General features: G+C 41.7%; 1 pseudogene; it reads right to left on the bottom strand.

Annotated features, from left to right (window-relative positions):
• Positions 1-2,434: 2,434 nt before the first annotated feature.
• Positions 2,435-2,981, bottom strand: LOC147456986 (uncharacterized; annotated as a pseudogene).
• Positions 2,982-5,855: the final 2,874 nt, after the last annotated feature.

Below are 5,855 nucleotides of genomic sequence, written 5' to 3'. Positions count from 1 at the left end.
GACACACTTTGATGTTACATGTGCTACATTTGTTCCTTGAAGCACCCATCAACTCCATCTTTCACAGTGCATGATTTTGTTTGATAAACTTCTCATATGCATATAGAGTGTCTCATAGCTGACACTTGCATTAGATATGTTTCCTTTGTTTCTTCCAAGCACTCACCTTGCATGAACTAGTACTTAAAGCCCAACTGCTCAACTCCAATAAGAGCATATACCAAAGACACTTTTTTCCACCGAGATTTTTCCTTTTGATCATCCAAATATTAGACCCTAATCTAGAAACACTCATCACTATTCTCTTGTATATATTCCTTCTACATTAGGTACTAGCAATAAGGAAATTGTTACCCATATCAATCATTCAAGAATTAGAGCAACAACGGTGAGTCTGAACTATGCTTGTCAAGAGAAACTCTTATCTTCAAGGACAACAGCAAAGCTCCATTAAACAATGGCAAGTCGAAGAATGGCATACAAAAAAATTTGACAAGCAATGATAAATTCAACAAGAAAGCTATCAAAACAATCATAAGGAGTGCACACAATAATTCAAAGTTGGTGAAATATAATAGAGGACTGATATTGCAATGGAACCCAAGGAAAAGATCCTTCATAAAGTCAACTACCCAAAGAGGCTCAGTTCCCAAAAAGGTAGGCAACACCAATAGCCATCTTCATTGCCAAAAGTGGAAACAAAAAGGAGAATTGCAACAAAATGCAAAATTGCCTCAACAATAGAAGCCCAACTCACATTTCAACTAGAACACATCTCAGATATAAATCACTCTGAAGGAAGAGGGGAGTGTCATCAACTACATAGAAATTTCAAAGCTAAAGACCAACCTTAATCCTAATGAGCATATTGCACATAGTCATGTCAAGGGACAACACAATCTAGGAAGGGGGGAGTGTTTGATAATTTAAGCATACGAGCCCCTACCTAGTCGGGCACCACATTTTAAATATAATTGTACTCTATTATATTTTTGAGCTATTGTAGCTATACTATGTGTAAATCATGACTCCATAGTAGGAGATCTATTGTATGAGTTGTAATTCTTTCATGATATTTGTAAAGGAGTCTTACCGTAGCCCGAGCGAGATTTTCCAAGCGAACTAAAACCCGAGCGAATATCAAAATGACATCTACCCATGTTGTACTATGTATGCTCTTAATTTTTTTCATACTTACATTTCATTCCATGTATTTGAATTATGAACTAGAAACTTTATTAAGTATGCCCATTGTCTGTCTTTATTTTCTTTTGTTTATAGCGGAGGTGTAGGGAGGTAATTTATCCCACAACTATCCACACTCTAGGTGATGTGATTAAGAGTAATGATTTGGTCATGTGATTTGAAGTAGTTCTCATTACTATGTGGAGTTGCAACCCATGCAACTTTGGAAATAGTCAGTAACCAATTTTGGTAAGTGAGAATCATGAGTTGTGGGCTCAATAGAGAGAGGATATTGATGACCATACCAATGACAGAAAGGATGATGATGGTTGGAGCTGGAAGACCCTGAGGATGGGTTGCTCCCTTGCATCATCATCAGTGTTGTGACCCCCTCTAACTGATACAGGGTTGTCTACCCCTCCCAACTTGCATGATTGCTAATTGCCAGTAGTCCTCCCATTCTACATCCATCTTGACATTCTCTCCACAACCACTATTGATGCTCTTAATTAATATCCATTTACGGTTAAGTGCTACTAGGTGAAACTATAGTCCATCAATGGTATGGTTCTCAGCTTCTTGAAATATCTCCATATTGTCGCGACACTTTGACTCATCTTGAGTTACTGCCTGCAAACTAGAGTCCTTGTATTGTCAGCTTAGGCAATTATAACACGAGGCATAGTTTTTAGTTGTTTTTTTTTAAAAATATGCCTCAGTCATGGTTACAGGAGGGGATCTATGCACACAAGTTTGTAAGTATGCCGACTTTGACATAGTTACCATTGTAACCGGCTTAGCTTTAACAAAACAAAAGGCATTGAGGTGTTTTCTACCTTTGCAATGTCGCACAGCATGTGTACCTCACAAGCATTGCTTTTGCAATTTGCAATGTGGCTTAACCTCAGTGTCACACTGTCACACAAGGTGTGTGACTCATAGACATTGTTGTTGCATTGTCTCTCTACCTACCATGCACTATTACCAATACTCCCTCCATATCTAAGTGTTAGACATGCAATTAAACATCATTGTGTGTGAATCAATGATGGTGTGGGCCTCATTGTCATTGCTATTGCGCTATTTCTCTCTAGCAGCCCTACACAATTAGGGTCTCATTTCGTATTGTTGGATGTGATTACAGTGTAAGTGTGAATACAAGATTATGTATTCGCATGCCTCAAAAGAGCAGAAAAATGGCTCAACTAAGTATTTGAATTATGACGAGTGACATTAGTGAAGTACGTAATTAAGAAACACAAACCATAAAAAGTCGGCATGCACAAAGTTGAAGGTGAAGATAGAATGTCTCCTTGAATCTCAGTTGGGCAAAGAAGGCCTGGAGTCGCCGGGGGGAGCCAGTGTTAAGCGGAGGGGTACAATAGCTTGCAAGAGGGTGAGGCGGCGGTCCATACCATCAATAAGGTTGTTGACCTGATATTGCAGCATGCGACTATAATTATTAATGATAGCTGGCGGGAGGGGATCATTAACTATGCCTGGCAGGGTGAGTGCCGGTCCCAGGTTGAGCTCATCACCAGTAGCTGCAGTACCACCGGATGCTTGAAGTGTAAGCATATTCTGAAGCATATTACGAGCTTGTAGAAGGTCGGGTGGCTCCTCCTCCGTCTCCAGCGCCGCCAGATGGGAGCGTACGTTCTGTAGCTCTTGGTGTAGCTGCCAGACAGCAGCCCGCACGAAGCATTCCTCCGCGACCCCTACCGCTCCTCCTCCTCCTCTTGCTCAAGCTCGCCTACCAGCTGAAGCCCGCTTATGCGGGCTGTGATGTCGCCCATGCCCTCAATATGATCTCAATAGGCTGCCTTGCGCCGTTGCAGGCCATACCTTCCGCCCTCCACGTCCACCCTCCCCCTCCCCAGTTGCTCCTGCCTCTCCTCCCATGACCGCTTGCAAGCTTCCTTGGCCACCCTGAATATAATATTGTAGCTACTATTTCTGCTTACAATCGCAACGAGCTCTACTTCTTCTTCTTTCTTGCAAACAACCGTGCGAGACGTGTTGGGCTCTGATAATGAGCCCTTGGCAGGCAATTAAACAGCGGACCACTTTATATTATGCCGGTGCTCGTGCCAGCACGGGTGCTCGTGCCAACGTGGCTGGGGCGAGCACGCACTCTTAGATACAACTGTAATCACATCCAAAAATACGAAATCACTCTTTCTCTCTAACAGTCTCCAGATCCAGTTGGTGTCGATCATGGAATTGAACATGAGTGCAGTTATGATAGTACTCCATGATGGCCTGGGTAAATTTGCAGCAAAGATGGGTGTCACGGCCCGAGTAACACTGTAGTGAGGATGGTCGACATCAAATTCTCCACTGAGTAATTCTATAGTGAGGACACATGAGCTCTCCAGTGTCAAACTTTGCATCAAGTACTCTACAACAAGGACAAGTGTCAAACATTCTCTTGCATCATTCCTATAGCAAGGATCACACGATGGCGTGCAAGCGACCCCCAACAAGAGTAGCTATGTTCAAATGTTTTGAGGTGGGGGAATCTACCAAGATGTTGTGCTAGCTTAGAGACAGAGGAGGGTTGGGGGCGGGGGGAGAGAGACAAAACGAGATATGTCATCTGTTGACGATGTACATGACGGTGGGATTCAGAAGGACTGATTTTGTTGCTACGCATGATCTTGGGAATGAGCTCACACAGGTGGACATGTGCCGTCTTCTTGTTGTTTTGCCCTACGAGTTGAGGTGCAAGGCCACTCACAACTGGCTTCAGGTGAGAGTTCATAGGCTTTGCAATGGTGGATGCCTGCAACAAATTATCACCTCCTTTCAGATAACCAAAAATCCTGCTGACTACTAATGCAAGTATGACGACGACATTCGGTGAGTTGATTAATGCGCAGAAGCAAATCAGCTTGAATGACAAGAAGTACTACGTGGAGATGCATATCGGAGCGCCAAAGCTCTTGTATACGATGTTGATTGACACTGAAGCTCATATATTGCTGCTCGTGAGTGCCCCTTGTCCCGCGTGTGTTGAGATTCTCTCTCTCTCTCTCTCGCTCTCTCTCTCTCTCTCTCTCTCTCTCTCTCTCTCTCTCTCACACACACACACACACACACACACACACACACACACACAAATTCTTCATTTTTGTTCTCGCCGAAAGATGGGGCCGAGGTGATTGCGAAGGCATTGCATAAGAGGTGATTGCCAAGCTGTTTCATGCAAGTGGTGATTATCGTTCATGTCAACAGTACCTTATGATCTTCATCACCTCTCCCACCCTTGGCCACAAAGTCCTCGCGATTCGGGCCTCCTCTTTTGCAACTCACCGTGAAAACTATAAAAGAGTTCATAGTCCATGAAAACTATTATCTTCAAGTATGTGATGTGAAGGATATTTTCCTTTTCCTCTTCGTTTCTCAAGTGTCATGATTATACGAGAAAGATTTTTTTTGCGAGCTAGACAAAATGGAGTCACTCACCCAAAAAATATTATCTCCAATTTCAATAAGGTACAATCTAGCACCAAAGGTTGCAAATACACATTGTTCATATTGGCTCCAACCTACCAATATGATCTACCAAATCTACTTCTTATGTAACTTCCTCAGAAGCACTTGCCATAATATTATGTAATAAGAAACCCTCCTCTCCCCTCCACAACATTGCACACGCGTGCACGCGCACACACACACACACTCATTTACTTGTCCAAGCATCTACCATGGATTTAACACTGATGACCACAAGCTGTGATTTAAAGGAGGGAGCATAAGCTTGGATAATCAAGGAGTTAATATAAGGGTGGATGATTAAAGTCTCCATAAGGAATGCTCTAGACTTTTAACGACAATGATAGGTAGATTGTAATATGTAATTTGATGCTAAATGTTTCTATTATGATTTAAGTTCTATGTATCTTGTGGGTTTTTCTCTTTTTTGAGATTTCTCAAAAAGGTTTGCTTGGAGTTTGAAATTCCTCATGTTGCAGTCAACCATGGGTAGGCACATAACCATTTATGGATGACAATGTGCCACAAGATTGTTCTTATGTTTGATGATAGCATCTATGCACTTTCTATCGCTTTTTGTGATACAACATTATGAAATAACTAATGCATTCAATTTGCATCCATTAACTCTAATGGGAGAGCAGGTAAAGATAAAGGCTACTGAACTTGCTAGTGGTGAACAAATCTTCCTTCTCAATCATGGCTAATTTCAATTCTAGAAGGCTCGCATTGCTATTGAAAGCACACAAGGCATTAGAATGAAGGACACACTAGTAATAGTTCGATGGTCCCTCCATAATAGTTGGTATACTACATGCAATGCCTTCACAAAGCAACCTACACATGGCACTCAAGAAAGCAAAGGATATCAAATTTAAGAGCTACCTATCCATTATGATGGACATGTGGCATTTGAGTTACCATCTTTTGATCTATTTGTGCACGAATTTATGACAATTGCAACATGTGAATTTACCATGGAGAATAAGTTTGCACAAATAGAGTTTTGAAATCTTCTCAGCAAGATGGTTCAAAAGCAAGAATATGATTGTGTATCAACGTCTGTGTGAACACATTAAAGGAAGAGTATGGCTCTTTTGTTTGAGACTATTTGAGATGCAATATGGTTACTTTGCTACACTATACTCTATAGAGTAACTATTGAGATCTTT

The sequence above is a fragment of the Adiantum capillus-veneris genome, chromosome 5, assembly GCF_014529385.1.
Source record: "Adiantum capillus-veneris isolate H3 chromosome 5, ASM1452938v2, whole genome shotgun sequence".
Taxonomy (NCBI): Eukaryota; Viridiplantae; Streptophyta; class Polypodiopsida; order Polypodiales; family Pteridaceae; genus Adiantum; species Adiantum capillus-veneris.
This window is presented reverse-complemented; position numbering and strand designations above follow the sequence as displayed.